Source organism: Erinaceus europaeus, chromosome 5 (genome assembly GCF_950295315.1).
Source record: "Erinaceus europaeus chromosome 5, mEriEur2.1, whole genome shotgun sequence".
Taxonomy (NCBI): Eukaryota; Metazoa; Chordata; class Mammalia; order Eulipotyphla; family Erinaceidae; genus Erinaceus; species Erinaceus europaeus.
Genome location: NC_080166.1, coordinates 80,723,373 through 80,734,775, shown reverse-complemented (window position 1 = coordinate 80,734,775; position 11,403 = coordinate 80,723,373). Strand labels below are relative to the sequence as shown.

The window sequence follows — 11,403 nt, the reverse complement described above, 5'->3', positions numbered from 1 at the left end:
CACCTTCAACTTTGCCAACAAGTCTGCCCGCAATTTGACCAACCACTCAACTCGGGAACCTGGAGGCTGGGGGCGCCACTGGCGGAATTTAAAAACAAACATATTAAGGGAAGGAAGAACAAAAAAAGGTGAAGCAGCTGATTTCGGGTCTTCGAGTTCTTTCGCTTTAGAACTTTCCCGAGGCTGCCCCGCCCCGCTCTGCTCCGCCCCGCTTCGTCCCGCTCCGCCCCGCCTCGCCCCGCTCCGCCTCCCCTCGCCTCCGCGGCGACGGCACTCGGGGCGGGCAGGTTCCTTGCTCGGGAGCGCGTGAGCGGCTGCGGCGTCGGCGGCGGCGGGAGCTGCGAGCTGCGAGCTGCGACACCGGGGAGCAGGCGGCGCTTGCACTTGTCAGGTGAGTCCTTCCACGGCTCTAGCAGCACTTCCCATATGGTCTAGCGGTTAGGATTCCTGGTTTTCACCCAGGCGGCCCGGGTTCGACTCCCGGTATGGGAATGTTGTGGTTTTTTTGTTTTTTTTTTTTTAAGAGAGAGCTGACGCGGGGAAGTTAACTTATTTTATCCTCCAGTGCCTCTGGCTCTCCTCTTGCCCCTTCCCAGGGTGAATGAGTGTGACTGTTACCGTCACGGACAGAGGGGCTGCCGCGACTTTGGAAAGCCAGTGCGAGTGCAGCGCCGGGTTGGCTGCAGCGGCTAGTGTACCCGGGATCCCTCTTCGGCCTGGGGCTCTGGGGCTGGGCCGGCCAGGAGGAGTTTCACTTTCCCTGGAGCTGCTTTCCCGCCCCACCAGCCCGGGCCGTCCTAGTCCAGACGCCTGGGAGATGATTAACTAGCCCGGGCCTCGCCTTATCGCCTCCCAACCTCCCCCGCCTCCCGCCCCCACCCCACCCCTTGGAAGCGGCTTGTTTGCCCCCCTGCTCAGGGCGCCCCGGAGTCCGCGCCCCGGGAGCAGCCTGGTTATCTTTCCTCCGGGTGTTTAACGGGAAACACCTCCCGGGGCCCGGGGGGATAAGTGGTGGGGGGAGGCGGGGGGTCGTCGCTGCTGGTCACCGCCCTGCCCGCCGCGTGTCCACCCGCTGCCATCTCTCGGACTTTGGGGCGCGTTTTCCCAACCCCCAAAATAAATGAGATTCAAGAGTCAGTCTTAATTGCTTTTGCCTTTGCCAAGTCCCGAGAAAGTGAGGCCAACCATCCCCCCACCCAACACCACAATACACTTGAACTGCGGAGAAAAATGCCACTATGATGAGATGTCTTAAAAAAAAAAAAAAAAAAAAAAAACCTTTCCAAAGAGTCTCATGTATTGAGTGCCATTGATAGAAAATCATGGGGTGGAGGTGGAGCTTAAGAGAGAAAATTGGCCAGAGGATGGGGAGGGGATGTTATAACAAAGTTTCACTGTATTTTTAAATATAGAAGCCCTGTGTTTATTACAAAGAGGAGGCAGCTGTGTCAGCAGCATGTGAGCTGTAAATGAAACAAAAGCGTTATCTTAAATTCAAGCTGAAATTGGAAAATGGGGTGAGTTATAACGTTTCGTCTATTAGGCTTCTGGGAGCAAGTGAAGACAGAGAAAGTCACTTGTGGATGCATTTCTGGTCAGCACATTACAAAGTGAAGTTCTGGTTATTTGTATCTGCACACAGTTACATAGTTTGAGCTGCATAGTGATTTTTGAAATGATCTTTTAGTGAGACTGTTTAAGGACTAGTTACTTTTTTTTTTCCTCCAGGGTTATTGCTGGGGCTCTGTGTCTACACCATGAATCCACTGCTCCTGGAGACCATTTCCCCCCCTTTTGTTGCCCTTGTTGTTTTATCGTTGTTGTTGCTGTCCTTGGATAGGACAGAGAGAAATCGAGAGAGGAGGGGAAGACAGAGAGAGGGAAAGAAAGATCTAGACACCTGCAGACCTGCTTCACTGCCTGTGAAGCGACCTCTCTACAGGTGGGGATCTGGGGGTTCGAACCGGGATCCTTATGCTGGTCTTTGCGCTTTGCGCCATGTGCGCTGCCTAACCTGCTACACTACCGCCTGACTCCCGGATTAGTTACTTTTGTGTGGTAAGCAACTTCGCAGAGTTTAAGCTATTTCGGAATCATCTTCATTTATTCAAATATTTGAACATTTACTATACAGCAAGCAACATCACGAAGTACTGACTCTTCATGTTCTGGTTCTTCATATTAGAAGGTTGTGGATAGAATACTGAATGGAAACATTTTGACCCTTAAAGTTTGCTGTTAAGACCTTTCCTATATCTTTCACTTTCTTTGTGCTCTTGAGTTTAGAGCCCTAAGTTACTGATAATACCTATCACCCACAATCTTTAGATAAGAGATGCAGGAATTGTTAAGTAATTCTTTTTTTATTTGAATATTTATTTATTCCCTTTTGTTGCCCTAGCTGTTTTATTGTTGTAGTTATTGTTGGATAGGACAGAGAGAAATGGAGAGAGATGGGGAAGACAGAGAGGAGAAGAGAAAGATAAGACACCTGCAGACCTGCTTCACCATCTGTAAAACGACTCCCCTGCAGGTGGGGAGCTGGGGGCTCAGGGATCCATATGCTGGTCCTTGAGCTTTGCGCCATGTGTACTTAACCCGCTACACTACAGCCCAATTCCCTAAGTAACTGTTGAATAGGTAAAGTGGAGCATTTTCATTTGAATAATGAATGGAATGTGTCATTTAAGAAAACACTAAGAAGGGAGGTCTGAATTTGAATTTGAAAGGAAAATAAGACCCCCTCTGTCTCAGTTTTCTCTAGAGATTACTTTGCTCTTCACTTGGTGTTTTTTATAAAGACATTATTTAGAGAGGAGAGAGAGAGTGAGAAAGAACCTGAGCATCACTCTGGCACATGCAATGCCAGGGATCAAACTCAGGACCCCATACCTGAGGGTCCAATGCTTTATTCACTGTGCCACCCTCTGGGCCACTTCACCTTGCATTTTGTTATGACCTCACCTCATATAGTTCCAAGCAGTGCTAGAACATTATGTGATTTTCAACTGAGAATGCAGTGGTCGGAAATGAGGGTTTGCTGATAGGACCAGTTTGGTGACGAGATCTTTGACAAAGTCATATATTGTGTGCAAAGTAGAAGTGGTAAGGCAGCATTTGAGTTGCAGAAATGCTGCAGGAGTACAAGGTGAGAAATCAGTTCTAACCAGGGAGGAAAGCTGGGATAGAGATGTGGAGGGAGGAGAGTATATTTACCCCAATCTTGAAGAACTGGTTGGATTTCTTCTGGTGAGGGAATGTGAATCATAAGGTTAAGGTGAGTTTGGCAAGGTCTAGTTAGGCCAGAGAGCTGAGTGCCTGGAGGGAGAACTATGATAGATCAAGCTGAGACAGTAGAGGGGAATTTTACTTGGTGAATTTTATCTAGGTAGTTAGCCCTAAAGCTTTATCAGTAGATTGTCAGGAAAATTTGAAAAACAAAACAAAGCTGTGAAAAGTTCTTGTTTCAGAAAATTCAGACATGGCATAAGTGGTGGTACACCTAGGAGAGTGCATTAATTAACGTGCTCTAGGACATGGGTTCAAGTCCCCCACCTCAAATCTTCAAAGGAAAGCTTCACAAGCAGTGGAGAAGTGTCTGTCCTCTCTGTCTCACTAGTTCTCTCTCATCTTTTATAAAAATAAAAATAAAAAAAGATTTAAGCAGTTTAGAAACATTGAATATGTTGTACCTATTAGAATACTTATTGATTGAGCATTGATTTTTAAATTAATAAAAGTAATAGCAGATACTTATAATTCAGTTTAAAATAATGGAGGTGTAAGTTGTGAGAATGATCTGTAACTTGCTATATTGAACATGACCTTACTATTCTAAAACAGAGCTGCTAGTAAGATAAATCCTTTAAATTGGCTCTCACTGGGTAACAAATTCATGAAGTTTCATTTATATGTTTGTTCCTTGTAATCAAAACACCATTTGTACTCATGTTTCAGGTATTCTCTTGTGCGACAAAATGAAGTGATACTTACTAGTTTGCATTTACCTAGTCTTTTATATTCGTTATTAGTAGGTGTAACCAGTAAATCATTTGGATATTAAGTATTTAAAAATGACAATGGAAATTAAGTTGCGACTTGAACTCATAGATATGTTAGAGGGTGTAGTAGGAATGTAGCAATTACTCAATAAAAAACTGATGGAAGTTAGTGTGCAGATAATTAGGACACAGTGTATGGTGTGATAAATACTCAGATGGGGACTAAGCCAAAGGTTATAAGTAGTTGCAGGTCTCCAGATTATCTTATCTGGGTTTGGGAATGAGGAAAGGTCCTCTAGAGGAGTCAACATTTGAGATGGAGTTTGAAGGCTGGTTAAACTTTTTGCTGGTAGAGAGGATGGTGCTCAGAGGCAAGGTATAAAGAAGTGAGCAGGAGCATTCGAACAGTTGCTAGCACATTTTGGCAGAGCTGAGGGTCCAAGTAGAATAGAAATGGAAAATAAAGGTGCAAAAAATAGATTAACGGGCTGGGTGGAAAATAGATTAAGGAGCTGGGTGGTGGTGCACCTGGTTGAACGCACGTTACAATGCGCAGGGACCTGGTTTCGAGCCTGGAGAAGGAAAAGTTTCACAAGTGGTGAAGCAGTGCTGCAGGTGTCTCTCATCTCTCTGTCTCTCACCCTCTCTAGCCTTCCCTTCCCTCTTGATTTCTGACTGTCTCTACCCAATAAATAAATAAAGATAATACAAAAAATAGATAAAGATCTGTAGCTCGTTATGTCAGTCCTAGCAGATTTTTTTTTTTTTTTTATCATTGCCCCAACTCCAGATGTGCTTTTAATGGTCCCTGCTTGGATTGGAATGAGTTATATCCCTTATCCCTATATAGAGCTGAGGTGCATGGTGGCTTAACTCCTTTTCACTGATAGTTCTCAATTTAGGAGTAGTCTTCAGGTTGGGAGTATAACTTTGGAATAGAGACTTTGACTTGTACCCCTTTGTATCACTAGAACTTGGTACTCAATAGACATTCAGAAAAGATTTGAATGAAAGAACAGCACTTTAATAGACACCTGCACACTGCTTCACCACTTGTGAAGCAATCCCCCTGCAGTTGGGGAGCTGGGAGCTCGAACCGGGATCCTTACGCCAGCCCTTGCACTTGTGCGTATTTTTTGTATTTAATTTATTATTAGTTAGAGACGGAGAGAAATTGTGAGGGGAGAGGGAAATATAGAGGAAGAGAAACAGAGAGACACCTGCAACCCTGTTTCACCTCTTACGAAGCTTTCCCCTTGCAGGTGGGGACCAGGGACTTGAACCCTTAACCAGGTGTACCACCGCCTGCTCACCCCTCTTGCCACCAGGGTTATCACTAAGGCTCGGTGTTACCTTCTGCATGGTAATATGTGTGCTCTACAGAGTATATCACCACCCAGCCCCTGTAGACGATTATTATATAGGTTCCTTTGAATCTTTATAATATTTAGATAGAATCTGAAAGATTCTTGAATTTGTACAAAATGAGCTTATTTAGCTAGAGAGATTTCTGTTGATTTACTCTTTTCTTGAAATTAGTTTGGTAGCAGTTTGCAGGAGGATGAAAAGATTGTACTTCTGGTGCCCATTCCCATCTTCTCAACCCCCCTAGGTTAGATCTTGGCCAAGGCTGGAGGTCTTTTGCAGAATAGTTATCATTTAGCACTACTCTTTGGCTCCGACTCCTCTCCTAAGTAAGGTGGTGGCTACAGAATAAAAAGGATTAGATAAAAGGTGCATTGAAGGAAAAATAACAGATGACTCCTAAAATGGCAAAATTTTGCGAGGTTTTTTTTGAAAGTATAAGAAGGGTTTTTTTTTTTCTAGGGATGCTTGTGTAGGGAATTATTTCTCACCTGTATGCATTTGTGCTATTTTGAACAGTGAAATTATACATTGACTGCCATCCTGTGGACAATATAACAGAACTAAAAGCCTCAAGTTCAACTTTTTTACTTTCAAGTGTTTTCACTTTCTGTCCTTGTTTAAGTTTCACTATTGGTATGTCGTACCAAAGCAAAGGATTCTGGGGAAGGAACAAATAGAAGTGGGTGGAAAAGGTCTTGGGGTCTTGGTATACAATGGTGGAAAAGGCACTAAATTTTGGGTGAGAGTGTTTCACACACCTATCACAGGGAGATGAGAAATAGTTCTCATCAGTGCTGGAAGGTGGCACACCGGGTTAAGTGCACATAGTATGAAGCCCAAGGACCAGGGTTCAATCCCTTGGTCCCCTACCTGCAGTGGGGTGGCTTCATAAGTGGTGAGGCAGGCCTGGAGGTGTCTTATCTTTCTTTCTCTCTTCCTCTATTTCCTCCTCCCCTCTTAATTTCTCCCTTTTATATTCAATAAATGGAAAAAATGCCACCAGGAGCAGTGGACTTTTAGTGCAGGCAGGCACCAAGCCCCAGTATAACCTAGAAGGAAGAAAAAAAAAAAATTCCCATGTGCTAACAGCTGTACTGTGATCCATTAACGCCTAATTTAAAAAGTCATAATGAAATTTAATACACTTGAAATTCACTATTCCGGGATTCATTATGACTCCTCCACATTGGTATATGTAATTTCTACATTGAGTAGAAAATTGAGGTGAATTTGTTTTGAAAACTTTTTCTGAGACTTTTCACCAGAGTTTAAAATACAATCAATAGTTCTTAAAAGTTGCAAAGAAACTTAAGAGTAGTTTTTTTTTTTTCCTTAAGATAAGGTATGTTTTTGTCCCAGAAATTTTTTAATAATGACTGTGAGACAGCTTAATGGCTACGCAAAAAGACTTTCATGCCTGAGATTAGGAGGTCAAAGGTTCACTTCCCTGGCACCACCATAGGCCAGACCTAAGCAGTGTTCTGGTCTTTTTCTTTATTTTGCTCCTTTTTAATTTTTATTTATTTATTTATTACAGAACTCTACTGAACTCTGGTTTATGGTGGTGCAGGGGATTGAACTTGGGACTTAAGAGCCTCAGGCATGAGTCTCTTTGCATAACCGTTGTGCTATCTACCCCTGCCCTATATTTTGTTTTCTCTCTCTCAGTAAAATGAAAATAATAAAATTCTAAAAATGTCATTTAGATCTGTTGTGAAATTATCTCCCCGTCCCCCTTTTAACTCATTTTTTAAAAAAATTCCCTTTTACCTTTGCTATTGTCCTAAGAGTTGTATTTCTTGGGAATGTGAAAACTATCCCTCCACACACATTTTTTTTTTTTTTGCCTCCAGGGTTATTGCTGGGGCTTGATGCGAGTACCACAAATCCAATATTCCTGGCAGCCATTTTTCATTTTTATGGGTAGGACAGAGAAATTGAGAGAGGAGGGGGAAGTAAGGAGAAAGATAACACTTGTAGGCCTGCTTCACTGCTTGGGGGCTCAAACTGGCATCCTTGTGCTTTGTACTATGTGTGCTAATTAACCTGGTGTTCCACCACCTGGCTCTGAATCATTTTATTTTTTTAAGATACATATATTTGTTAACATGAAAGAGAACCAGAGCACTGCTGGCACATGTGATGCTTGGGATGGAACTCAGGTCCTCATCCTTTTAAATCTGACACACTAGCCACTGTGTCCCCCTGGCTCAAATTCATGGGTTCACATATGAACTATTTCCTGGCCCTTGTAGTTTAATTTTTCTAAGTTTTTTTTTTTTTTTAAATACTTCATTATCGAGAGAGAGGCCAGGTGATGGTGGTGAACCTGGTTGAGCACACATGTACAAAGACAGCAGGTTCAACTCCTTGGTTCCCACCTGGGGGATGAGAAGAGAGCTTCATGAGCGGTGAAGCAGTGCTGCACCTGTCTCTCTGTCTCCCTGTATAGCTCCCCCTTCCCTCTTGATTTCTCTTTGACCTTATCCAATAATTAAAAAGTATTAAAATGCAGAAGGAGATGGTGGTGCACCCAGCTGAGGCACACATCACCATGTGCAAGTCCCTTAGTGCAAGCCCCTGGTCCCCACTTTCAGGGGGATGCTTCATGAGCAAGGAAGCAAGTATTGCAGATGTCTCTCTTTCTCCCTTTCTATCTCTCCCTCTCCTTTTAATTTCCATCTGTCCTAGCAAATAAAGCATATTTTAAAAAGTTAGGACCAAAGTATCATTCTGGTACATCAATGCTGGGTAGTGAATTCCGGGACCTCATGCTTGAGCTTCCAACACCTTATCCACTGCACTGCCTCCCTGGTTGTTTAAGATGACTAAAAACACACGTTTGCAGGACGAAGAAAGCACATAGAGTGTATGTGAAGGCAAATTACCACCTCCTGTGCATTAGCATGATTACATCAAAACAAAATAACATGAGCTGGTGGCAATGTGGAGAAATGAGAGACCTTGCATACAGTTCATGGCAATGAAGAAATGGTGCATCCATTATGAAAATAGGATGACACTTCTTCAAGAAATTAGAAGTAGGGAGTTACCAGTTTCAAGGACTGGGCTCAAGTCAGCAGCCCCCACCTGCAGTGGATGGGGTAGCTTCACAGTGATGAAGCAGTGTTGCTGGTGTGTCTCTTTCTCTTACTCTTTCTCCCCTCTCTCAATTTCTGTCCTATCAAGTAAGGGGAGATAAAGGGGTGGGGGTGGGGAGGTAATGACAGCTGGGAGTGGTGGATTCCTCATGCAGGCACCAAGCCCCACTGATAGCCCTGGTAGCAATAAAAAAAAAAAGTACCTTTTCATTCAATATGACCTTTAAATATAGGTTGGTACTTCAGCATTGAATGGAAGAATGGTTCAGTTGTGTATGTTCTGTTAAGATATTGGCTGCCAATGTGGTCTGTTAATGTAAAAGGTGAATTTAAGGAATTGCTGATAGAAATAGAGCATGAGTTATTTCTACCTTTGGACTCTGACTTGGTAGTTGAAACCCTAGAAATGAATTTACCCTTGGAGGGTTTGAAGTTAAAAGAGTGTTTTCATCTGAATTCTTACTTCAGTACCTCAGAAGCAAGTAGAGAAGGCAGTGCAAAAAAAAAGAAAGAACGAAGAAAAACTGAGTAAAAGAATTTGAAACGGGGGGAGGGGGGTAGTCGGGCGGTAGTACAGCGGGATAAGCACAGGTGGCCCCAAGCTCAAGGACTGGCATAAGGATCCCAGTTGGAGCCCCTAGCTCCCCACCTGCAGGGGAGTCACTTCACAAGTGGTGAAGCAGGTCTGCAGGTGTCTATCTTTCTCTCCCCCTCTCTGTCTTCCCCTCTTCTCTCCATTTCTCTGTCCTATCCAACAACGATAACTACAACAATAAAAAAGCAACAAAGGCAACAAAAGGGAATAAATAAATAAATAAATATTTTTTTTAAATCTTTAAAAAAAATTTGGAACTGGGGAAAACCAGGAGAGAGCACTTCTTAGATCTAAGAAAATGTTAAGTGTTTACTGGTGAGATTGTTGACATTGGTTTGAAAAATACTTAGTGGCATAATAGGGTCAGGGGCAGGATTAGAGTTGACTAGTGACAATCAAGTAGGTAATTAAATGAAACTGAGACAAATCTTTGAGAATGTTTGACTGAAGGGAGGGGAAAAATAGAAGATAAGGTTGGAAATGTGTGTGAAAGTTGGGGTTTCAAATCATGGAATTTGTTTTTAAAACGAAAAGTTTGGATTAAAAAAAGTAAAGGGAGTGTGGTGGTAGCACAGCTGGTTAAGCACACGTGGTGCGAAGCGCATCAGTGTAAGGGTACTGGTTCGAGCCCCTGGCACCCCACCTGCAGGGGCGTCACTTCACAGGCAGTGAAGCAGGTCTGCAGGTGCCTATCTTGCTCTCCCCCCTCTGTCTTCCTCTCCTCTCTCCATTTCTCTCTGTCCTGTCCAACAATGACAGCATCAAAAACAACAATAGTAACTACAAGAACAATAAAAACAAGGGCAACAAAAGGGAAAATAAATAAATATAAAAAATTAATAAAAATGAGAAGAAAGAAAGACAAAGATGCAACTTTGAGGCTAAAGAGGTAGTTGGCTCAGTGGCAGAGTATATATCTTACACGCACAAAGCCTAGTATCACAGGAGAGAGAAGATTGCATTAAATTTGTATTTAATTTGACTGAGTTGGGAGTATTTCACCAAAGTAAAAAAACTCTAGGTAGGGGGAGAGGGTAGATTTTTAGCTTCACTATGGGGGAGGGGGAGGGTGGTGGGAAGACAGACCTTTGGTGGTGGGAACAGTGTTAATATATACATCTATTAACTTACAGTCTTATATATTACTAATATGTGAGGGGAAAATTGTATATGGCTTTGGGCAGAATCATCTCTTTCTTTCTTTCCCTCCAGGATTATTGCTGGGGCTTGGTGCCTGCACTACAAAACCACTGCTCCTGGAGGCCATTTTTCCCCCACTTTGTTGCCCTTGTTGTTGTTATTATTGTTGTTGTTATACCTGTTGTTATTGTTGGATAGAACAGAGAGAAATAGAGAGAAGAGGGGGAGACAGAGAGAAGGAAAGATAGAAATCTGCAGACCTGCTTCACTGCTTGCGAAGTGACCCTCCCCCCATGTGGGAAGCTGGGGGTTCAAACCAGGATTCTTACACCTGCCCTTGAGCTGTGCCTAGTCCCAGGAATCATCCTTTTCATTGTGTTAATTCTTCCAGTCCATTAATATGGGATATCTTTCTACTTTGCATATTTTTTAATATTCTTGAATAGCAACTCAAAATTTTCATCATACATTCACTTTTTTTTTTTTTGGTCAGGTTTATTCCTAGATATTTTATTGTTTTTGCTGCTATAGTGAATGGGGATGATTTCTTCTTCTGACTTGTGTTTGCATTAAAGAATGCCACTGACTTTTTTGTTATTATGTAGGCTGACATTATATTGCCTGATAATTTCCAGAAGCTTCCTGATGTATTCTTTAGACTTTTCTTTTTTAATTTTTTTTTTCCTCCTCCAGGGTTATTGCTGGGCTCGGTGCCTGCACCATGAATCCACTGCTCCTGGAGGCCATTTTTCCCCCCTTTTGTTGCCCTTGTTGTAGCTTCGTTGTGGTTATTATTATTGCCCTTGTTGACGCAATTCGTTGTTGGATAGGACAGAGAGAAATGGAGAGAGGAGGGGAAGACAGAGAAGGGGAGAGAAAGATAGACACCTGCAGACCTGCTTCACTGCTTGTGAAGCGACTCCCCTGCAGGTGGGGAGCCGGGGGCTCGAACCGGGATCCTTACGCCGGTCCCTGCACTTTGCGCCACATGCGCTTAACCCACTGCGCCACCGCCCGACCCCCTTTTTAGACTTTTCTATGTATACTATAATACCACCTGCAAATAGTGACAACTTGACTTCTCATCTATATCTCTTCTTTCTCTTGCCTGATTGCTTTGGCAAGAACTTCCAGCACTATGTTGAGTAGTAACAGTAATATTGGGCAGCCATGTCTCATATCTATCTTAATGGGAATA

General features: G+C 43.1%; 1 protein-coding gene and 1 non-coding gene across 5 annotated transcripts in view; both read left to right on the top strand.

Moving 5' to 3' along the window:
- The first annotated feature begins 58 nt into the window (after nucleotides 1-58).
- ELF1 (E74 like ETS transcription factor 1) overlaps nucleotides 59-11,403 on the top strand; it is a 107,848-nt gene continuing 96,503 nt past the window's right edge. For all 4 annotated transcript variants that reach the window (XM_060191437.1, XM_060191436.1, XM_016188845.2 and 1 more), the window contains exon 1: nucleotides 59-391. The gene's annotated coding sequence lies outside the window, so the exon portion shown is untranslated. The remainder of the gene's footprint in view (nucleotides 392-11,403) is intronic.
- TRNAE-UUC (transfer RNA glutamic acid (anticodon UUC)) lies at nucleotides 421-492 on the top strand. The gene has a single exon. It is a non-coding gene; the product is annotated as a tRNA-Glu (tRNA).